The 24,420-nt window shown below is 40.5% G+C and overlaps 1 long non-coding RNA gene across 2 annotated transcripts in view; it reads right to left on the bottom strand.

Annotated features, from left to right (window-relative positions):
* LOC135968203 (uncharacterized) overlaps window positions 1-24,420 on the bottom strand; it is a 433,495-nt gene that overhangs the window by 366,025 nt on the left and 43,050 nt on the right. The window lies entirely within an intron of this gene.

The following is a 24,420-nucleotide window of genomic DNA, read 5'->3' on the forward strand; positions in this document are numbered from 1 at the left end:
AATAAAAGAGATTACAGGCCGGGCGCGGTGGCTCACGCCTGTAATCCCAGCACTTTGAGAGGCCGAGACGGGCGGATCACGAGGTCAGGAGATCGAGATCATCCTGGCTAACCGGGTGAAACCCCGTCTCTACTAAAAAAAAAAAAACAAAAAACTAGCCGGGCGAGGTGGCGGGCGCCTGTAGTCCCAGCTACTTGGGAGGCTGAGGCAAGAGGATGGCGTAAAAACCCGGGAGGCGGAGCTTGCAGTGAGCTGACATCCGGCCACTGCACTCCAGCCTGGGCGACAGAGCAATACTTCGTCTCAACAAAAAAATAAAAATAAAAATAAAAAATAAAAGAGATTACCTAAAGAGAAATAAATGTTTTCCTATTTGCATTTTTTCTTCTATACTAAATACCATAAGACAACAGGACAACAGGCACTGTATTTAATGATCATTCCTTTCACAAAATACTGAAAAATCAACTCCAACCAAGAAAGAATCAAAATTGAGAACTCAAGATCAGAAAAATTAAAGTTAGGAATAAAAGCTTTAAAAAGGAATGCATGAGATGAGGGGTTTTGATAAAACACCCACAATGGTTAATTTTATGTGTCATTTAACTGAGCTAAGGGGTACCCAAGATAGTTGGTAAAACATGATTTCCAGGTGTATCTGTGAGGGAGTTTCTGGACAAGATTAGCGTTAGAATCGGTGGACTGAGTAAAAAAGATCCACCCCTGCCAATATGAGTGGGCACCATCTAAACCAGTGTGGGCCTGAATAGAACAATAAGGCACAGGAAGGGTGGATTCTCTTTTTCCCTGAGCTGGGACATCCATCTTCTTCTGCCCTCAGACACTGGAGTTTCTGGTTCTCAGACCTTGGGACTAGGACTGAATTACACTACTCATTTTCCTAGTTCTCCAGCTTGCAAACAGCAGATCATGGGAGTTCTCAGTCCCCATAATCACATGAACCAATGCCCATAATACATCTCCTCCTCTTTATCTATCTCTCCATCCATCCATCTTTATCTATCTATACCTATAAATCTGTGTCCTCTTGGTTCTGTTTCTCTGGAAAACCCCGACTAATACAACACCTAATTACAAAAGTCCTGTTTGGCATCACCACCTAAAACTACCAAAACTGACTGAATTAACAACATTAAGGAACCTAAAAATGTAGACAAGTTGATGCCGTCTTCCATAATGGCTCCTTTATCAAGATTTAAAGCAAAATAACAGCAAGAAACAGCAACCATGATAAGTTACCTTGTTATTGAATGCGAAACTTTCCTCTAGAAATGCCTCTTCCCCACAGAAGTTTACCACAAGATTCAAACTCAAATCAGTGAGTAGGTCTAGTATTGGAAGTAGAGGATGAAACACAGGAGTTTATCAGATTATTCTCTCCATCCATGTGTGGATTTGAAATTTTGCATAATAAACAGTTTTTTAAAAAAGAAAAAATATATATACAAACACATAAAGAAAAAAAATAGAATACTTAGCAAAGTGAAGGTAGCCAATTTGTCCTTCCAAGTAAGAAATGCAAGTGAATTGTGCAAGTTCTTTTTCCTAAATTTTAAGTGTTATACTTACTTAGTAAAGAAAATAAAATTTTAAAACTATGTTTAAAACAATAAATTATACTTAAGAAAAAACACTGGAAGGAAACTTAAAACAACTTCTAAAATCAGATTTTATTGGGTAATGGAATTGTTAATAATTCTCTCCTATTTGTACTTTCCAAATTTCCTTTAATAAGAATTATAAAATTTAAAATGAATAAATTATTTTAATATCTGAGCTTGCTTTTTCTTGCACAGCTCTCTTGGATATATCGGAGAGAAATGACTTCAGTGTAAATGATATTGTATTTTGTTATTTATTCATAGCCTGTCTTATTAAAAATAAATATATTCTCTTTTAAAGTCAGTACTTAAACTGGGTATGAAAATATATTATCAAGCTAACTTTTTAAACTCAAAACTTTTACAAAAGCAACTAAGAGTCACAAAATGACAATAGCATAAATTGATAATGTTGATTTTTATGGATCGAAATTTAAAGTACCATAAGCCACAGGTTTACTTTCTGTATTACTCCTTTATTATTTTAATGCCAGTTTATTATTGAACCTGTAGTCACCTTGCTCTTTAAAAGCTCTCACCAAAAAAAAAAAAAAAAAAAAAAAACCCAACTCATCTATTTTATAATGAGAAGCACTCAATCTTTAGTCAAACCACCAGATTCAAAACCTCTATTTTTTAAAAAGCATACTATCATTTTAGCATTTTACTTGATAAAGTATCTGCTTTATGATTTGCCTCAGACTTCAAGCTATTTTCTTGTTACACACTTTTTAATCTCATCACTGCTTCTCCTTGTAATTATTTCTTGTGCTGTTGTAATTTTCCATTAGTCTTTTTTAATTCCACTGTGTGTGTGAGCTGATAGCACACCTGACCTTTCAGGCATCCATTCATTTTGCAGTAAACTCTGGCACCTGTATTTCTCCTGCCTTCCTTTTCCAGGATGTTTTTATCCTTACTTCTTGCATCCCTCCACATTTTGCTCCAAAATAATTTATCATCCCTGTTGTCCTCAGGAATAACTTTTGTTCCAATTGCGAAGCTAAATTAATTGGACTCCTTCACTGTCTCTTTGGAAAATTGTCTCTCAGTTGAACATTTCTAATTATGGCCTAAATAGCTCCTAAAAATTAAGGTCAGAACCACTCCATTTCAAGAATGCTCAGAGTATTGTGAACACAAAGAAAATCTTTTTTATGTATAAACAAACCTTTGGCTAAGTTTTTACCTATATAATGTAAAGGATTTTCCATGAGCACTTAAATTTTTTTTTTTTTTTTTTTTTTTTGAGACAGGGTCTCACTTTGGTGCTCAGACTGGAGTACAGTGACATGATCTTGGCTCCCTGTAGCCTCTACCTCCTGAGCTCAGGCAATCCTCCCACCTCAGCCTCCTGAGTAGCTAGGACCACAGGTGTGTGCCTCCATGCCTGGCTAATTTTTTGTATTTTTAGTAGAGACCAAGGTTTGTCGTGTTGCCCAGGCTGGTCTTGAACTCCTGGGCTCAAGCAATCTGCCCACCTTGGCCCCCCAAACTATATATAGGGGTAAGCCACCGTGCTGGGCTATCTTTAAATATTTTGACTATCAGCACTGCTATCCTCAAAACAATGGAAGACTGAATATAGAAACAGACAATGACTGAACCACATATAAATACAGACCTCTGACCCACAGTCTGCAGCAGCCAGCCCAGAAAGCCAACCTACTCCCTACAAGTCCGATTTGCAGAAAGTCAGACTGCTGTCTCTAGCAACCAGTCCAGGAAGCCAAACAATAGACCCTGTAACAGCTGCACAGGGCCAGGCCTTGATTAATAACTAACGCTTCCCCTTTTTTTTTTTTTTTTTTTAAAGTTGGTGTCTCACTCTTGGCCCAGGCTGGACTGCAGTGGTGTGATCTCGGCTTACTGCAAGCTCCACCTCCTGGGTTCACACCTTTCTCCTGCTCAGCCTCCCAAGTAGCTGGGACTACAGGCACCTGCTACCATGCCCAGCTAATTTTATTTTTAGTAGAGATGAGGTTTCACCGTGTTAGCCAGGATGGTCTCGATCTCCTGCCCTCGTGATCTGCCCGCCTCAGCCTCCCAAAGTGCTGGGATTACAGGCATGAGCCACCGCATCCAGCCACAGCTTCCCTAATTGTTGGCCTCACATCCAACTTAGAAACATCAGAGAAAGTCAAATATGCACTCCTAACCAATCACATAGGACACCCCCTCCTCCAGCTTCCTGGTGCCAACAGTCTCCAATCAGGGCATTCCTGGAGTCTTCCCTTTCACACTACAAAGCTTTCCCCTCACCTGCCTGCCTTCAACTCTCTGTCAAATGCCAAGTGATGGTGACTGACTCCCTCACTGGAGCAAGCACTGCACAAATAATCCCTGCTTGCTCTCGTTTGGGTGGTCTTCACGTACAACCACACTTAGCTTTCAAAAACTCAAATATAGCTTAACTTGTAGATATGCTATGAGGGCTAAAATGTCCATTTTCTTTGCTAGTTTATTATTACTGGAGATGTAAGGCTTAAACTTCTAGATGTGTACTATGTCTTTTCCATTAAAAGCACACTTACTATACTGGCTTTGTACGTAACATAATTATTTGCCTTTTTCTCTGAGGATTTCTGTGTTGATAAACTCATTTATTGAGTGCTTGCTCTGTGTCAGACATTGGGGAGTACATGGGTCAAAAGACATAGTATTAACTAGGTGTTCAGTCTAGTGCAGAGAGGACACTGCCATCACTTTGTAATCCATCATTTATTTCACTGAGTATCAGACCGTCACCTATTGCTCTTACATGTCAAATTTAGTACAAGGTGGTAGATGAATTTTGTATCTAATAGGGAAAGAATGGGTTTTCTCCTCAGGTTTCTACCAGCTCCCACCTGGAGAAGTGGTTCAGGAAGATGAAAATAGTGTGGCCTTCCTGACAACTTAGAACCCCACTGAAATGGTTCTGGTTTCCAGAAATAGTAGTCAGAGAGCTGAGCTGAAAGGGAGCAGATCACCAGGTGCTTAATGGAAACACAGAACTCTCCATCCTCACCAGGAAGTTTCATTTTTATTCTAGCCAAATATAGGGCTTTCCTTTGGGCTACTAACAAAGTCTCTGACAGCAGGACCTAGATCGAAGCTCAGAACTGGTTTAAAGAACAACAGGAAAGCCATTCTGTACCTGCAACTTTTCCCATCTAACTGGCAGACCGTGCTGGCTAGTTCTCAAGGGAACCGTCTTCTCTCCAGCGGTTCAGCCAGATGGGAAACTCCCGCAGGTACCAGTGACATGAGGACTTAGCCATGTTTTCACTCCTGCTTGAAGATATTCAGATTTATGGTTTCCAATTTAGGACAAGAATTATTTGTTCCTAATTTACAAGAGAAAAACAACTCCATTAAAAAGTGGGAAAAGGACCTGACAGACACTTTTCAAAAGAAGACATTTATGTGGCTAACATATAAAGAAAAGCTCAACATCGATCATTAGAGAAATGCAAATCAAAACCATAATGAGATACCATCTCACACCAGTCAGAATGGCTATTACTAAAAGTCAAAAAATAACAGATGCTGGTGACATTGCAGAGAAAAGGGAACACTTATACACCATTGATGGGAGTGTAAATTAGTTCAACCATTGTGGAAAGCAGTGTGGTGATTCCTCAAAGACCTAAAAGCAGAATAACCACTCAACCTGAGAATCCCAAAACTGGGTATATACCCAGAGGAATATAAATCATTCTACCATAAAGACACATGCACATATATGTTCACTGCAGCACTATTCACAATAGCAAAGACATGGAATCAACCTAAATGCCCATCAGTGACGGACAGGATCAAGAAAATGTGGTTCATATACACCATGGAATACTATGCAGCCATAAACAAAGAATGAGATGTCTTTTGTGGGAACATGGATGGAGCTAGAGGCCATTATCCTTAGCAAACTAACGCAGAAACAGAAAACCAAATACCGCATGTTCCCACTTATAAGCAGGAGCTAAATAAGAACTTACGAACACAGAGAAGGAAACAAGAGACACTGGAATCTACTTAAAGGTGGAGGGTGGAAGAGGGAAAGCAGCAGAAAAGATAACTATTGGGTACTAGGCCTAATGTCTAGGTGATTAAACAATCTGTACAACAAACCCCCATGACACAAGTTTACCTATGTAACAAACCTTCACACGTACCTGTTGGGTGATCAGACCCAACACCAGGTTGTGGGGATGACAAAGTCCTGCAGAGTCAAAAGATTGAGAAAAAGACAGTGAGAGAGAAAAAGGTGGGACACCAGGGAGCCATCGCTAGTGTACGGAGGCTGCAAAGGCTCCGAGCTCCGGGAACCGACGCTATTTATTGATAATCCAACAGAGAAACAGGTGGAGAGAATGTGGAGGTCAAAAGGACACGCTGCATTAAGCACATGACTTACAGCTGTGATCATTTAGCATTTATATGGAACATGTTCTGATACTTGAGATAATGGGAATAGGAGCCTAAGAACCTAGGAGCAAGGAGCCAGCAAGTCTAGACACATTCCAGAGGACATTATGCAAGCCCCGCCTCAGTTTCCCTCCCAACACTCAGCTTTTTCCCAACATGTACCCCAAACCTAAAATAAAAGTTAAAATAACTAAAGAAAGAAATCTTTGTTCTTCCACACCCCACCTTAACTATTCCACCATTTGTGAGAAAGGACTGTTTCTCCACGTAAATCTCCATATTTATATACATGGTTGAGATGAGTGTGACAGCAGCCTCCAGGCAGGGGTATCCTAGAACCAACAGCATAACAATAAGGTTGAACCAGTCTTGAAAAAAAACTAAGTCATGACAATTAAGAGGAAATGTTATGTGGCAAAGCATCCTGCAGTTCAATCCCAGGGTTCTGCCAGGAGTTCGGATAGAAGAGAATTAGTAATTAGCCTGTGTGCTCCATTCCCGCATTTGTTTTGGTTTCCATTTAACCTGACTAGAATGTAGAATTCCCTGCTTGAGATGGCTGCTAATGAAAATTGATCAGCCTTCTCATCATGTATTGTGTGGGAATTTTTCTTCCTTCCAAAACTACCCTTCCAGGGGCATATGCTCCTGGCTGCCTAGCTGAAAAGGAATATTTGTAAATCTCAGTTACAAGGCCCAAAATGAGCATTCAAGAATATGCTAACATCAGGCCCAAACTTCTGTGGGCTTTTCAAGTTAGGGCATAAAACTCAAACCAGAGTCAGATTCTAAAATGAAAATGTTATACAAAAATTTTCCATTACCTACGAATCCCCACAGCTACTGTGGGGTTATTTGAAGGTGTATCATTAGAGATTACCTAAGTGAAAGGAGGGTTTTCTAATCATTAACATAGGGCTGGAAGATACATTCAGGAGATATTTGTTTTCTTTTTCTCTTTCCGCATGAATGACAGTCTACTCTATCTTTCATGACCCCTGGGAAGAATGTGCCAGGTGCCCTCAGTGACTCTTCATCAAGTCCTTGACATACCTGCCTCCCAGTAGTTTGCTATTAGCTAATGCTTACGCTGAGACTACAAGTTCATGCTTCCGGACTCTAAAAATTAGGTCATGAATTATGCTTAAGGTGATACATTTACACGTACACATAAATCCTAATTTGAAGGATTTAATTATACATTCCTTATACCTGTAAACTGAACCAGAACAAGATATTTGTGATCCCTGCACAAGAAAATAAAGAAACCTGATCTTCAAGTCAGTTCTGTCTCATATAAACCGTGATTTCACCATTTTAATGACTGGAAGCTGATTCAAACTTCCTTTCTACTAAACCTGCAAAAGCATTTTATATTCTTCCAGATTCTTTATAGGCTTGTACTTGGTAATTAATCCCCCAAGTGTAATATAAAGTGAGGAAAATACAAATATCCAGGCTCCTGGAAGCAGCCGGCTGTGCAGGTGACGCAGGTAAACAGATCAGCATCTAGAACCTGATTGGAAAATCAGGGCGAGGGATGGGGTGGCAGGAGGAAGAAGAAAACAGGGCTGCAAAATCAACCAAGCAACACTTCCATTTCCAGAGAAAGCAGAATTCACTGGCTAGATTAGAAATGGTCAAGAAATTTTATTGCCAGCTTATTTCCACAATGTAAACATTATTAAATGAAAAGAAACAAGAAACCAATTCAGTTCCAGGGTGAATGTAAATAACAGTAATAGGCAATGCAGCAGCACACCACATCTGACCCCCTGGGTCCCAGGCTCATAAACCTCCTCTGCTTATGATGACAAACGCTCCAGGGTATAGTATACCCAGGCCCAGTGAAACTGCATACAAAATTGAACACCTTCCAGTCCATGACTCTTGTTCATTTTTTGTGGATCGCAATGTATGATTAGAAGACTGCCTTCTCAGATTTTTGCTCTTATTTCAAATTCTTTCTGGAAAAGTAACTTTCTAAGCAGAAGAATGATTCTCAGTTCTTATCATTGATTGGTTCAGGGAAAAAAAAAAAAAACTGCAAAAGCAAATTCTGTCAAAAAGCATATGTTCCTTATAAATCTTTTTAGAATTATTAGAACCAACTAATATGATAATTAACATGCTAAAATAATTCCAGTCTATGGAATAACTAGATCAAATGGTTACTAGAATGGTTAGTAGATCAAGTGTTTACTGAAAATTACAATCTCATAATTAAATCATTTGTGCTAAAAGAATAATTTTGAAACTCTGCCATAGTCCTTATGCAGTTTATAATCTGGGGAGAAAACAAGACATCGATGGAACAGGAAAGATAGCACAAATGCCTTACCTGTGTAAAGAGACTGCAAATCTATTTTCAGAGAAAAGGAAAATTTTTAAGGAAAGGAGTATTCAAGAAAGACATTTATGAAGGCAGCTAGGTTTTCAGCTGGCCTTGAATAATGAGGAAGCTATAGAGAAGTGGCAGGGAAACTGCAGCTGTGCAGAGTGGCGTGAGTGAGGTGCAGGTCATAAAATGGTTGCACATAAGATTAACAAGAGAAAAACCAATAGCTTCCCTCCATACTTAGACCAGCCAAATGAACAATATCACAATAAACCGCATTCACAAAAGCCATATTAAAAAACTGTAAAGCACTTATAAATAAATCTTTCAAGAGCAGGACATGATCCAGATACATATACCTGAAACTAAGTGGAGAGAGATATCCATTCTTATATAAGGAAACTTAATGCCAATATTGCTGGTAATTTTCCTTAATTTATATATTCAATGAAAGTTCAATCAATACTTTAATTTTTTTAGAACTTTACAGAACTTCAAAACCTGATCCTAAAAGTCATGTAAAAGAGAAAAGCAACATGAATAGCAAAGAAACCCTGAAAAAGAAGAAATGAATGCTGGCTTGGTATTATACAGCACTGTAGGAAATTAAACAGTGTGAGTAAAGGTTCCAGAGATGATAAATAGATCAGTGAAACAAAACAAAGTATTCAGAAACAATCCCAGTTATTTAGAGCTGAAAATATTAAAAGGTGGCATTTCAAAGCAGTGGGAAAGGATATACTATTCAATTTGCCCATGCTGTGTTGGAACAATTGGCTATAAATTTTTCTTTTAAAAAAGTAAGGTTAGATCTCTGCATCACATTAATAACACACATCAATCCTCAATGCACTAAAGGACTCAATGTGAAAAACAAAATTCTGGTAGTGTGGAAAAAAACAGAATTGTTTATAACCTTAAAGGGAGGTGGGAACCTTTCTTAAATAAGACACAAAGCAGAGGAGCAATAAAGGGGAAAAATGGATAATCTGCCTACATAAAAACTTTAATCTCTACTACAAAAGAAAAGCCTAGTCTGGAAGAAAGTGTTTGCAAAATGTAACATGTACAATGCACTAACATCCAAAATTTTTAAACTTCCAGAGGTGTTCCCTTCCCCTACCCAAATTCCCAATACAAGCAGAGCCCATAAATCAGCAAGCATCTTCACTCCTCCTTCTTGTAAGAACTGGGGAAAAACAATCCTGAGCTAGAACCAGAGCAACACAGAGGGCAGCATAGCTCAGACAGCACGAGAAACATAACACTTCCAAACACGCAGGACAGATGTTCAGGGTAAGATGTGTATCCCTTTTTTGGCAACACAGTTGTGAGAAACTGGTTAAGCTAAGCTGCTGAAACAAGCTCCATAGGACACAGCTTTGTTTCAAAAACCAGGTGAGATATGGCTACAAATAAGTCATAATTTCCAACGCAGAGGAAAAGAAAAAGCACCAAGAATGAAATTCTGCTCTAGTCTAATACCCCACGGGAAACTTGCCTTCCTTAGGTGGTCCAAGAAAGCCCAATTTATTCAAAAGTAAGCAAAATAAACAAAAGAAACAGGCAGGGAACCAATGTAACAATGCAATAAATGAGAGAGAAGAGGCCAGTAAAACTCATTATCAGATGAGTAACAACAAAAATAAATAAAAACGTTGCCAAAGAAAATAACAATCTGTAGCCAAACATTTTGTGAGGGATTTAAAGTGTAATGGCCTCTAGAATGAAGCCACAGAAATATAAACCTTATAATATCAGAACTGCTATACAATTCACACATGTGTGCGCACATACACACACGCACACCGAAAACAGAAGGAAGCAGAGATCTCATTGTAAAATGCTTCTTAACATGTATAAAACCAGAAAATATATGAATGCAGCATAAGAGAACTAAGACCAAGTTTATCTATCACATCAACAACTATAAATGAGCGAAACTCAACAATTTAAGAAAGAATTGATAACTAAACAAAAACATTTTGTGTGTGTGTGTGTGTGTGTGTGTGTGTGTGTGTGTGTGTGTGTATGTATTTTAAAATTTAAACAGAACGGAAAAGGTTGGCCATAAAAAAGAGGGGTAAGAAATGAAGCCCGGCCAGACACGGTGGCTCACACGTGTAATCCCAGCACTTTGGGAGGCTGAGGCGGGAGTATCACGAGGTCAGGAGACCAGCCTAGCCAATATGATGAAACCCTGTCTCTACTAAAAATACAAAAATTAACCAGTTGTGCTGGCGCGTGCCTGTAGTCCCAGTTGCTCAGGAGGCTGAGGCAGAAGAATCGCTTGAACCTAGGACACGGAGGTTGTAGTGAGCCGAGATCGTGCCACTGCACTCCAGGCTGGCCACAGAGCAAGACTCTGTCTCAAAAAGAAAGAAATGAAAGAAAGAAAACCCAAATAAAACCAAAAAGAGGCAAGAAACAGGGGAAAAGAGAGAAAAAGAGAAAGAAAGATCATGATGTTATTAAGAAATGCTATGAAAATCAGAGCCAAAAACTTTTTTTTTTTTTTTTTTTTTTTGAGACAGAGTCTCGCTCTGTCACCCAGGCTGGAGTGCAATGGCAACAGCACAATCTCGGCTCACTGCAACCTCCATTTACCGCGTTCCAGCGATTCTCCTGCCTCAGCCTCCTGAGTAGCTGGGACTACAGGTACACTCCACCATACCCGGCTAATTTTTGTATTTTTAGTAGAGACGGGGTTTCACCATGTTGGCCAGGCTGGTCTCAAACTCCTGACCTCATGATCCACCCACCTCAACCTCCCAAAGTGCTGGGATTACAGGTGTGAGCCACTGTACCCGGCCACCAAAAACTTGTAAAGATCAAAAAAATTACAAGGACAAACAGGTACTTCAAAATGTTTAAAGGTGGGATTCACAATGAAGATAATTTCAGAACACCTATGCTCTGAGCAGCTTGGCCCCAACGTCTCTAATGCAAAAAACACAGGAGACACAAAAGACAGATACAAACTAGTAGCAGGAAACGCATACTTTCAGTCTAAAGCAAATAGATGAAAACAAATCCTACAAGTCTAAAAACTTGCTGTTGCTGGTAAGTAAAATCTTAAGTATTCTATGTTCAAACACTTTTGTTGAGAGGATATTTGGATTAATGTCATCCCATTGGACTGACACTAGAAACCAGGGTAATGTGGGCTTGAGAAGAGGAGAGCCGCAAGTCAGAGTGAATTTTACATTTGGCTATATTCAGTTTTACCACCACATAAAAGAAAAGAGGAATATCCTAAAGCTGCAGGCAGTTCAGAAAAGTATTATTAGAAAGGGAAATGGAAAGAGAAAAAAATATTCTTCTGTATCATAGAAGAAAAGATGTCATCGTTATTTTTTACTAAATGTAGAAAATATGCTTAGTCCTATTAATGTTTTCCTTTTATATTTCATTTTGACAGATATATTTGTATTCATAATATCCATGTCATATTAGTATTATAGTAGGTATTGAATTTAGAAATAAACTATCTTTATGTATTGGGGAAGTCAACATTTAAACAATTTAAATAACAATGAGTAAGTTATATCTAACATATATATAAAATTCAGAAAACAGTGAAGACAACATTCTTGTTCTTGTTAAGTATCCATGAGCAATTCATAAAAAATTAGCTGCATATTTGACCCCAAAACATGAATAAACATAAAAGCACCAAACTGACAGCCGAGTTGGGTAGGCGGATTTCTGGCTTTCAGCCTTCATCCTGGGTGTCACTACCACAGTTACATGACAAAATGTTTCATTTAGGTTACCAACAAGTCAACTTGTAAATAGTGAGATTATCCTGGATTATCCAAGTAGGCCGAATGTCATCATACGAGCCTTTAAAAGCAGAGCTTTTTCCCTACTGAGGGCAGAAGAGGAATTTGAAGAAATGTAGAAGACGTGGAATATGTAAAGTGGGTGAAGGATTCGAACCTCGCTGGCTTGAAGACGAAAAGAGCCACGTGCAAAACACATGAAGGAAATGAATTCTGCTAAGAACCGCTGAGGTTGGAAGAGGACCCCAGGCCCTGCTGAGAACCTTGATATCAGCCTTGTGAGCCCCTGAACAGGGAAATCAGCCAGGCCCACCAGAATGTCTGACCTCCAGCACTGAGATCATAATTAGGTGCTGTTTGAAGCTGCTAAATTTGTGGTAATTTCTTACACAACAAATTACATGTGGTTATCTCTGAAAAGAGAAATGGGCCAGGCGCGGTGGCTCATGCCTGTAATCCCAGCATTTCGGGAGACCGAGGGAGGCGGATTACCAGGTCAGGAGTTCAAGACCAGCCTGGACAACATTGTGAAACCCCATCTCTACTAAAAATACAAAATTTAGCCAGATGTGGTGGTGCATGCCTCTAGTCCCAGCTACTCGGGAGGCTGAGGCAGGAGAATCACTTGGACCCAGGAGGCGGAGGTTGCAGTGAACTGAGATGGCGCCACTGCACTCCAGCCTGGGTGACAGAGTGAGACTCTGTCTCAAAACAAAAAGAAAGAAAGAAAGAAAAGAAAAGAGAAATGAGACTGGGGTCAATGGAAATTTAGATTCATAGGAACAGTTTGAACTTTAAAAAATAAGAATATATTTATGATACTTGCAAGTTCAGTTTAAAATTTTAAATTCTAACCTCAGCTCAAGAAGTAAGGCTAAATCTGTACACTGAGAGTGGGCCGAACAAGAGAGTAGAATAAAAAGATGAGATAACTATTTCTCAGATTTTAAGTAACAATATATGGAGATTTGTTTGGTGGTTAAGGATTATTTATTTTGTTCTAAATCTATTATTAAACATATGGATAATCTATAAATTTGAAAAATGGATTGATCTTTAAAGGAACTAATAAGGTTTTCTCAGAATTTATATCTCAGAGTACTTGGTAGTGTTGAAAATATTTCATCCAAAGAAGTAGAATATCAATAGCAATAAAGAGACTTGTCTTTTTTCCCCCAAAGAGTCAATGAGAACTGTAGGCAGTGATTTATTTGACCACTTTTTATAGTAAAATGCTGCCAAAGTAGAAATAATTACACTTGGCCAGCATATTTTACTGCCATTTAGGTGATCACCCACACATGAATTTATCTTGGCAATCGTAAGTAATATAGTTTTAACATTTTCATACATTTCATACTGGAATGAGTCTCACACACCTAAAATTGCCATATCAGAAGCTATTTCAATCATTCAGACAATAGGAATATTGAGAGTACTGATGCCTTCAGAATTGTAGCCCCCTGCCCAAGGACCTAACAGTTTGGTAGTATCAATGTACTCAGAATATTTTTAAAGAATTTAAGTTGAGTTTAAATTTACTTTACTAACGTGACTAACCTCACCTTTATTTTATGACTCACTATAAAACTAGTTAATCTAGCTTTTCAAAAGACACATATAAACTTCATAAATAGCCAGTTCTACTCTGAATTCTGGCTTTTCTCACACACATTTTATCAAGAGTGCAGACTCCCAAAAGAGTTCTGATAATGATGTCCCTTTGATTCATTCTCATGCAAATTATTATATGGAAATAGGTCAAATCAGTCTTTTATTTCGGAATTTTGTCCTCACATGATGACTCAAAGAATGAGCCAATCTGTTACCTATTCATTTTTGAAATGTTTATTTTTCTTACACAGAAATTCTGACATAGATATTAGATCACAAATGGGATAAGAGAGGAAAATACTTCCTTTTTTTATTTTTTTGAGACGGAGTTTCGCTCTTGTTGCTCAGGCTAGTGTGCAATGGTGCAATCTTGGCTCACTGCAAGCTCTGCCTCTCGGGTTCAAGCGAATCTCCTGCTTCAGCCTCCCAAGTAGCTGAGATTAACGTGCCTGCCACCATGGCCAGCTTTTTTTTTTTTTTTTTTTTTTTTTTTTGTATTTTTAGTAGAAATGGGGTTTCACCATGTTGGCCAGGCTGGTTTTGAACTCCTGACCTCAGGTGATCCACCTGCCTCCACCTCCCAAAGTGCTGAGATTACAGCCGTGAGCCACTGTGCCCAGCCAATACTTCCTCTTTATATAACTTTTTAAATTCTATTAAAAAATTAACCAGGGCTGGCTGAGAGAAAAGGAAAAAATGTATTTTTTAACCATCTGAAAATAACGACCAAAAAATACAAGAAAATATATGAAAACATATGAAACAAGAATGACTAAACAATACAAAATAATCAGTTAATAAAAAGTATACCCTAACTTTGAATATTTTCTAAATTGCTAAACATTAAAAAATACATGAATAGCTTTGAGTTGCTCTTTTCTGTGGGTTTTCCAGCTTACTTGCTGATAAATCATTTCTAGTTTCTCCACAGGCATTTACTTGGGAAGTCACAGTTGCTTTTAATATATTTCCTCAAAAAATAAAAAGCAAACTGTTTTTAAATATACTTTAGATTTTCTTGGTATCTAAGTCTGTATGTTTAACTATTTCTTGATAAAATCAAGCATGTCTAGTACCTGGTATCTAGTAGGCACTTAGCAAATTTGGTGAATATATGAATCTAATAGACATTTTGTGTTTCTGAAATCAGAAGGCATAGAATTATTTAATGTCAGTTAAGGATACCTGATCAGAGACGGGACTAAGAAACTGTGGCACATATACACCATGGAATACACTGCAGCCATAGAAAAGGATGAGTTCATGTTCTTTGTAGGGACATGGATAAAGCTGGAAACCATCATTCTGAGCAAACTGTCACAAGGACAGAAAACCAAACACCACATGTTCTCACTCATAGGTGAGAATTGAACAATGAGAACACTTGGACACAGGATGGGGAACATCACACACTGGGGCCTGTCATGGGGTTGGGGTAGCGGGGAGGGATAGCATTAGGAGATATATCTAATGTAAATGACGAGTTGATGGGTGCAGCACAGCAACATGGCACATGTATACATATGTAACAAACCTGCACGTTGTGCACATGTACCCTAGAACATAAAGTATAATAATTTTTTTAAAAAGATACCTGATCAGGAAATAATCCCATTGTCTTTGTACTCTCTTGTCTCTGACTATAACCCCACCAATTCAGAGACTAAATTTTAGGTAATAATAATGCAAAATACCAGATTAGAAAAAAAAGCAACAGGTGTGCTTTATATCAGAAGTAATACAACACACACACACAAACACACACACACACACACACACGCCAAAAGAAGCAGAGAGCTCATAGTATAATACACTATAATTTCATGATAGTTGGAGTGGAAACATTCAGGTTATCAGGGGTAGGCATTCCTTCATCTCTCCAGCTAGCCTCCTTCATTCCAGAAAGAGGTAGGTGGGTGAGTGAGTGAGTGAGTGAGTGAGAGAGTGAGTGAGTGAGTGAGTGAAGAAAGATGCAGAAGAGCCTGGAACTGCTGTTAAAGAGACCCACACAAGCTGCGCTTAAGACCTAATTGGAACCAATTTTTAAAAAGCCATTTATCCTACATAAGCTAAACCTGGAGGATTTAGAGTAAAACAAACATATTGTTAACTCTAATTATACTGTTAACTCTAATAAAGAATTTAAAAGATTTTTTCCAACTACTGTTAGGAACACACGGAGGCTGGAAATGGAGTTCTGTTCTGGACAGATCCTTCTCTACACTGAAGTAGAGATGTCAGGTAGGCAATTGGATACATGAATTTATAGCCCAGGGAAGTATTAATAATTTGTGCTGCATTAAAATGTAAGGGTATGAGCATGCAAAGAATCCTTAACACCTTGCTCTAAATGATAGTGTAGAGAAAGGCAGTTGTCAAGGAATGGAAAATCCAGAATTAAGCCTTGGTGCATCCCAATATCTAGTGATCATAGAGGTATCAAAGAAGAATCAAAAAGATGACGAAGATGGGGCAGGCAGGTAGTCACAGAGAAGAAAGAGTGGACCCTGATTTTACAGAGGTAACATGGACGTGTTTACAAGGAGGGAGTGACAGCTGCACTGAATGCTGCTGCTAGGTTGAGTAAGTTCAGCATAGGCAAGTGTTTTAGGATTTAACAACAGGAGAGGTGGATGATTTTGACCAGAGCAGCTTCAGGAGAGGAGCTGAAACGGAAGCCAGATTGGGGCAAGTTTAAGAGGAGATGCAAGAAGTTGTCCTGCCTTTCCTCCCACTAAGCCTGCTATGACTAATTCATTCATTTTCTGCCTTTTCATTTTTTCCCATGATTGGCCCTTTTCTGGCCCGCGTACTTCCTTATTTAGTGCAGACCATGAGGCACCTGAGCCACTTCCTCAACAATTCCCACAAATCTCTCACAACCCTTTTTTCTGTCATGGTTGCCCTTAATGCCCCAACTCTAGTTCACCCCTACAATCTGCCTCCACTGCTCTCACACCCTGGGCTCCTGGATGCTGGTGCATGACAATGCTACAGTGTAAACAATGTTGCTCCTAAAGATCACGTCATAATTTGATGACCCTTATATGTGTTCTTGGTGAGGTTCAGCCCCAAAGCCCTCTGATTATGCTTCCTATCAATGCCCACCTTATCATTCCCCTTGACCTTGCTCCTACTTCAGTAAGGAAACTGAGGTCCTTGAACATGAACTACCTCCATTTCCTGCTGTCCCTACACCTGGATGAATTTGCCTAATGTAAGGAGCACTACTGTAAGGTTCTGCTTTCGGTCCAATGCTCTGTGCTGTGGTCAAGGACAGGCTGAGGTAGGATGTTTACACTTTGTGTGACTCAGCGAGTTTAGAGCACAGGTGTAAAACTCCACTTGTTATCACAGGCATGTAGCCATAACATGGGAAGGCCACCACTTGGCTGTAAACCACTATTGTCTGTTAAAGGTATAACTGCCCTGCTGACACTGTACATGTGCTTGCGTTGGCACCCAGAGAAACAGGGAGAGCCAAAGCTGTCCATTTTGCAGACGGACAGGGGGAGCCAGGGCACAGCCCAGCTTGGCTTATGCCCAGAGAAAGAAAACTGCTGACCCTGAGGGCAGGGGAGAGTCGGCCATGCAGCGGTGTGTGTGGGAGCCGGTGCTAAGCCAGACAGCCAGCCAAGACAAGGCGGGCAGTGTGAAAGAGCTAGTGTGAGTAAGCTGCTGCTGAGAGAGCTGCTGAATAAAACTACATTTCACCTGCTTACAACCCCCTGAGTGTTCTTTCAGCTATCTGCTCATCCACCCATTCCCTTCAGACCTCAGCATGGGCTGGAACCTGATCCCAAGCAGGACATTTGACATAGTCATGAACCTGACACCTGCATACTTACTTTCACCATTCAGAAAATAAGCATCCCTCTTCCTGTCCAAGCCAGTTCACCTGCGAGTCCTCTTAATCCCATTCATTTCTTTTTCTCTTGGACTGGGTTATTTCTCAATGAAACATATTTTTAAAATCAGCCCACATTCCCCATCTCCCATCCACTGCTTCGCTGTCTCAAATCTAGCTTCAATTTCTACCATTCCCATGAAATTGCTCTCAGACATCAGTCACCTCCATATGAACACTTTTGAGTTGTAATCTCATGCCACTTTCCTGCTACACTTGACTTATTTTTTTAGAGATGAGGTCTTGCTATGTTGCCCAGGCTGGAGTGCACAGGCTATTCACCGATGCAATCACACTTCAGCATGGGAGTTTTGACCTGCTCCGTTTCTGGCCTGGGCCAGTTCACCCCTCCTAAGGCAACCAGGTGGTCCCCCACTTCCAGGAAATCACCATACTGATGCCAAATTTAGCATGGGCACCCAGCATAGCACACTACAGCCCAGACCTCCTGGGCTCAAGTGATCCTCCTGCCTCAGCCTCCCAAGTAGCTGGGATAACAGGCACATGCCATCATGCCTGGCTTTACTTATTATTTTTCATCCCTTGAAATGTTGTGCTTTCTCAGGCTTCTGAACTCTAAGAGTATTTCCTTCTACTTTCTGACAGTTCCTTCTTGCACATATCTTCATGTTGGCATTCCAGGGTTCTGCTTTCAGTCCAGTACTCTTTCTGTGTTCTGTTTTGAGTGCTATCATCCATTCTTATGGCATTGATTACCACATACACATTGACAGTTCCCAGATCTAAATATTATGTGTCCCCTTTGTGATTTCCAAATCATGGATCAGTTATCTCCCAGGTATCAGATGTGACAAGGACAAAACAGAATTGTCTTTCTCCTGCCCAAACACCTGGCACTCATTAACATGATCAGGGTTTAATTAATGAATAAGCCAGATCCAACCTAAGAATATGTAGTCCAGGCAACTCAGCTAGAGATAAAACATTTAAGCACCTAGAGGTTATTCTCATAGTGTTCTTTATTCTGGCTTCAGTTTTAAATAATTTGCCAGGTGACAGTCTAACATAGGGTGACACTTTCCTATGTGGAAAAATAGAGTTTTTCTAAGGAAGGGTTAATGATTTGGAGTCTTGTAAAGGAGGTGGCACATGGGCAGAGAGAGGAAAGAAGGCAATAAGTACTTTAAGTCCTAATTCTCTGAGGACAATAGTCTATAGAAGTCAGGCCAGTTCTCAAATGAGGAGACAGACCCATGGTCAGTGTTGTGAGGATATGGTGTAGCTGGTCCAGTAGCTGTGCTGGGTTACAGAGGTGATGACATGAGACAGTGGCCAGCAAAAAATAATGTCTTCTATTAACTATCACAAACTTAGACTGTATACCTGGCATAGATTATCAGCAACGAGGGATGAAGAAACTAAACTTTGTCTGTACTATACCAAGGAGATGCAGTAGGAAAGTCAAGGTCCAAGGACAGAAGTACAGAGAACCCACTGTGTTCAAAAGGACTAGTGGTAGCATCTGTGTATCCTCTCAAATGCACTGGCCTCTACATGACTGCCGTGGAGTAGCTCTTCAGTGAGGCACAAAGTGCCAAGGAAGTACGTGCCAAGTTTCCCACTACTTTCTCAAAAGGACAGGGTAGAGGAAGGTCAGTGGAGCTTAGAAAATTCCTAAAAATATGAGGTTGTAGAAATTGTTTATGAAGTGGAAGAAAAAGGAACCAAACAACGTATCCTGGAGACCCAGGCCAGGCTGAGGGATAGGTTATAGACATTCCTGCTTAGCAAGCTCATGTTTCATGATGGCCTGAAGAACCTTCTAGTTTACAGTGAAAATGCAGCTGACACATGAAAAAGGAAAGACAGTGATAAAGGTAATACACACTTAAGGGCTAGGGTAAGCCCAAAGAGCCCTTGTCTCAAGTTCAGGATCAAGTTTTGTTCACAGATGCCAAGGTGAGTCATGGCAATAAAAGACTGAGGTATGGCCAATGAATCTATAGGCATGGAGGATTGCAAACCACCAACTTCAACAGCGAGGACAAGGACACAGCTCAGCAAACACATGTGGGTTTCTGCTGCTGCAGTGGGCAGGATGCCATATAGAGGCAGCATGGGCCCCACAGGCAAATGTGTGTGGGGTTGTGTGTGAGCCAAAACAACCCTTTACAAAATTAGGCTCCACCCTGCTAGACAGCTCAAACAATCCCCCTCCTCAGACAGGCAAGGCCACAGGCACAGGTAAGAACAGAAGAATCTGATGTAGTACTGGATGAAGGGGACAAATGGCTACCATCTTCCTATAAGCAGCAATTTTCCCATGACCCTAACAACTGTCAGGGTTAGGTATTGGTGGGTTGAATGCATCAGCTTATTGCTCCCTGGGGGAATTTGGAATTTTCAGAATAAGGAGTATCACAGTTCTCTCAGGATATTCTGATCCATCAAGTCTGCCAGTGGGAGTTCACTACACAGGCATTGTCCTTGAGGGTGCAGTATCTGCACTAAACCTAAGGCTGATTGTGATGGTTAATTTTATGTGACAACTTGCCTGGGCTAAGGGATACCTGACAGCTGACAAAACTATTTCTGGGTATGCCTGTGAGGGTGTTTCCAGAAGAGATTAGCATGCAAATCAGTAAACTGAGTAAAGAAAATCTGCCCTCACCATCCCACATTGTGAGTGGGTACCATTCACAATGTGTGGGTACCATCCAATACATTGAGGGCCAGATAAAACAAAATAATGAAGGAAGGATGAATTTGCTCTGTCTTCTTGAAACATCTGTCTTCTCCTGCCCTTGGACATTAGAATTCCCAGTTCTCAGGACTATGAACTGCAGGACTTACTCCAGCAGCTCCCCCAATTCTCAGGTCTTTAGACTCAGACTGAATTGTACCACTGGCTTTCCTGGTTCTCCAGCTTGTAGACAGCATATCTTAGGACTTCTTGGTCTCTATATTTGCGTGAGCCAAATCCCATAATAAATCACCTCTTGCACATTATATATGTATATCTATAGATCTTATCAGTTCTGTTTTCTGGAGAACCCTAATATGCTGATGTATGATGCTGTGACCCCAGTGGTTAAACCCCTGGAAACCAAGTGGTGGAGCAAGTTTGATCCTTCTATCCACCCATCTTGCAGATCCACTCGGGTAATTTATGCTTCCCAGCTCTGCAACCTTAAGGTTTGCTTGATTGAAGGTCTTGGTTCCCAGCATGATGATCACTTACAGAAGAGGGCACAGTAACCTTCCATAGAATCAAAACCTACAGCTCCTGCCTGGCCACCTTATCTCCTTATGTTGGTGAATTAAGAGACTAAAAAGAAGGCAGGGCTGCCCTTGCTGCCTTTTTTTTTTTTTTTTTTTTACAGACACACGTACAATTTTATTCATTGACATAACATCCCACACAACATTGCCTCCTAATCAAGAAACTTATTTTTATAGGAAAAAAAGTATAATGGGTTTATATCTATAGGATTGACCCGTTTATCATGGATTCAAATACCTAGAAGCAACTGGCTTAATAAAATGGTGGAATATATTATTGAACACTCAGTTATGACACCAAATGAAGTACAACATTATCTGGAGTTCATTACTACAATATGCAAAATATACTCCAAGCACGTAACCGATATCAGATGCCATTTTTTTTCCTCGTGATACATAGGTCCTTAAACAAGGAGTGGAATGGGAATGCCTCATCTCAGTACTAACCTTTTTTTTTATTATTATTATACTTTAAGTTCTAGGGTACATGGGCATAACATGCAGGTTTGTTACATATGTATACTTGTGCCATTCATACAGCCAACAGACACATGAAAAAATGCTCATCATCACTGGCCATCAGAGAAATGCAAATCAAAACCACAATGAGATACCATCTCACACCAGTTAGAATGGCAATCATTAAAAAGTCAGGAAACAACAGGTGCTGGAGAGGATGTGGAGAAATAGGAACACTTTTACACTGTTGGTGGGGATGTAAACTAGTTCAACCATTATGGAAAACAGTATGGCGATTCCTCAAGGATCTAGAACTAGAAGTACCATATGACCCAGCCATCCCATTACTGGGGATATACCCAAAGGATTATAAATCATGCTGCTATAAAGACACATGCACACGTATGTTTATTGCGGCACTATTCACAATAGCAAAGACTTGGAATCAACCCAAATGTCCATCAGTGACAGACTGGATTAAGAAAATGTGGCACATATACACCATGGAATACTATGCAGCCATAAAAAAGGATGAGTTCGTGTCCTTTGTAGGGACATGGATGCAGCTGGAAACCATCATTCTCAGCAAACTATCACAAGAACAGAAAGCCAAACACCACATGTTCTCACTCATAGGTGGGAACTGAACAATGAGATCACTTGGACTCGGGAAGGGGAACATCACATACTGGGGCCTATCACGAGGAGAGGGGAGGGGGGAGGGATTGCATTGGGAGTTATACCTGATGTAAATGACGAGTTGATGGGTGCAGCACACCTTGCTGCTTTTAACAGTGAATAGGACTTTGCAGCCACCAACTCTAGCAAGAGAAAAGAAGAAAACACATCCCCAACCCCAGCCCCTGGGACAAAGCTTGAATCCCCTCAACTCTGTAGGGCTGACCAGCTAAAATGTTAACCAATAATTAGAGAAAGCAGAATGGGTGGTATTCCCAATTATGGTCTCAAGAACATCTAAAGTAGGGAGTACTACTGTTTCTTCTACTGCTAACCCATGGTATGAGTCAATTTCAGAGAGTGTAGCTGGCCATTACTTTGAGAACTCTTGTCATGCTTACATGAGTGGATCTCAATGGTTCACAGGGCAGGGGAATTGTATTGGGTGATTCTTCTGCTCCACTGTGAATCCTCTCACTGCCACCTCTGCCTCCAGCTCCTGTTGCAGAGCATGCCTCCCACAGTCTGCACCTAGCTTTGTGCAGGGGCAGCCAGGCAGTGCCTCGTCCTCGGGCCATATTGCATTGCTTCTCCCTTCCAGATCCACGACTTCTAGGTCCCCCAGCAAAGGGAAATAGCTCTAAAACTGTTTCTGACTGTTACTACCAATCTCAGAGAGCTAAACCACTTTGCAGTTTCACTCAGTGTTGTAAGACCAAACCACTCAAGTTTAGCCCTGCCAAATCCCTCAAGAATTGGACCTCAAGCTACTCTATCTATGCCAGAATGCCCTCTGATGTAGACATTTCTGGGACAAGAATGGAGACCTGGCTTCCCACATGCTACAGGAACTGGTGGAGTGATAACTGTGTGCCCTCAGCAGGCATCTTATTCTGGTTTTTGCTACCCTGTACCAGATAATGCACCTTAAGATGCTTTGGGGTCATCTTAATCTTCTCTGATGGTGTGGGCGTCATAAATGGATTCAAAGGGAGATAAGGAAACTGATTAAACCCTTCAGTTAGAATCAGTTTCAGAACTGGTTCAGAATGCTATTCATATGAAGTTCAGAGCATGTATATGGACAAGGTACCTTCTCAGGTTTAGACTGAAGATCACCTGGTTACGGATGGGCTCACCAGTGCAGATTGGGTGCCACCAAGCAGGACCAAATGGCCATGCTGACTAACATTGGTACTCTACACCAACCCAGACCCAGCCACAATGCCAAGGCTCTCTGAATGCACTCCCTACCCAATTCCAGCTTATGTTATCAGGCCAGAAAGAAGGCAATGTCTACAAAGCATACCCACTCTTCAATAAGGGGCATGGCCAAAATTAAGGATTCACCTGAGATGGATCACTTCTTCAGTCAGGGATGGAGAACCAGCCATAAGCTCAATTGAAAGACCCCAAACTAGGGAGAGGGAAAATGCAGGCCCTCCCTGGGTGGCACGGCAGGGCTTTTTGAAAGGCCTGAGGTCCCTGCTCTAGCACAGGCCACAACTGGTGCTGGTTAATGAAATGCCTGTAAAAGGATTATAGGAACTACTGATTTCTTCCCCTAGGCTTGCCCTATGTCATTGGAATTAATGCAAATCTGAAATGGCAGAGGATGTTAAAACGAAAGGCAATCCTGTGACTCCTCATCCCAAAGAGCTATTTGAATAGGCAACCTATTAGGGGCCATTCAACCCAGCATCCTGTAGAATGTGTGTGATATATTTTCCATCCTTGGCAACAGGCAGGGAGGACGTCGTCAATACTCTCATGATGATGGATGGCTTTACTCACTATGTCCAAGGGTATCCCAGCAAAGAGCAAAACGTCTCCATCGCAGGCTGAGTTCACTACGAAATACTTGTCAGAACACATAAACCCACATAAATCCACTCAGGTCGAGAGAGACTGTGAGGATTGGCTGCCACACACAACATTGCACTGGACAGGGTTACAGCAGCATTTCTATTCTAGGGGTTGATAAATCCACCCTGCAGACTGATTTTAGGCAGCCTATGAGCTAAGAAAGGTTTTCACATTTTTAAATGACTGGAAAACAAAAGATTTCATGATGTGTGAAATTTGTATGAAATTTAAATGTGTCCATAAAGTTTTATTGGAACACAGCCACATTCATTCATTTATGTACTGCCTGGGCAGCTTTCACACTAAATGACAGAGATGAGAAGCTGTAAAAGCTTAAAATATTTAGGATATATCTTAATATGGACTGAATTGTGTCCCTCCAAAATTCATATGTTGAACTCCTAACCCCTAGTACCTCAGACTGTGACTTTTAGAGATAGGCCTTTAAAGAGGTAATTAGGTTAAATGAGGCCATGAGTAGCCTCATCCAATATG

This window comes from Macaca fascicularis, chromosome 18, assembly GCF_037993035.2.
Source record: "Macaca fascicularis isolate 582-1 chromosome 18, T2T-MFA8v1.1".
Classification (NCBI taxonomy): domain Eukaryota; kingdom Metazoa; phylum Chordata; class Mammalia; order Primates; family Cercopithecidae; genus Macaca; species Macaca fascicularis.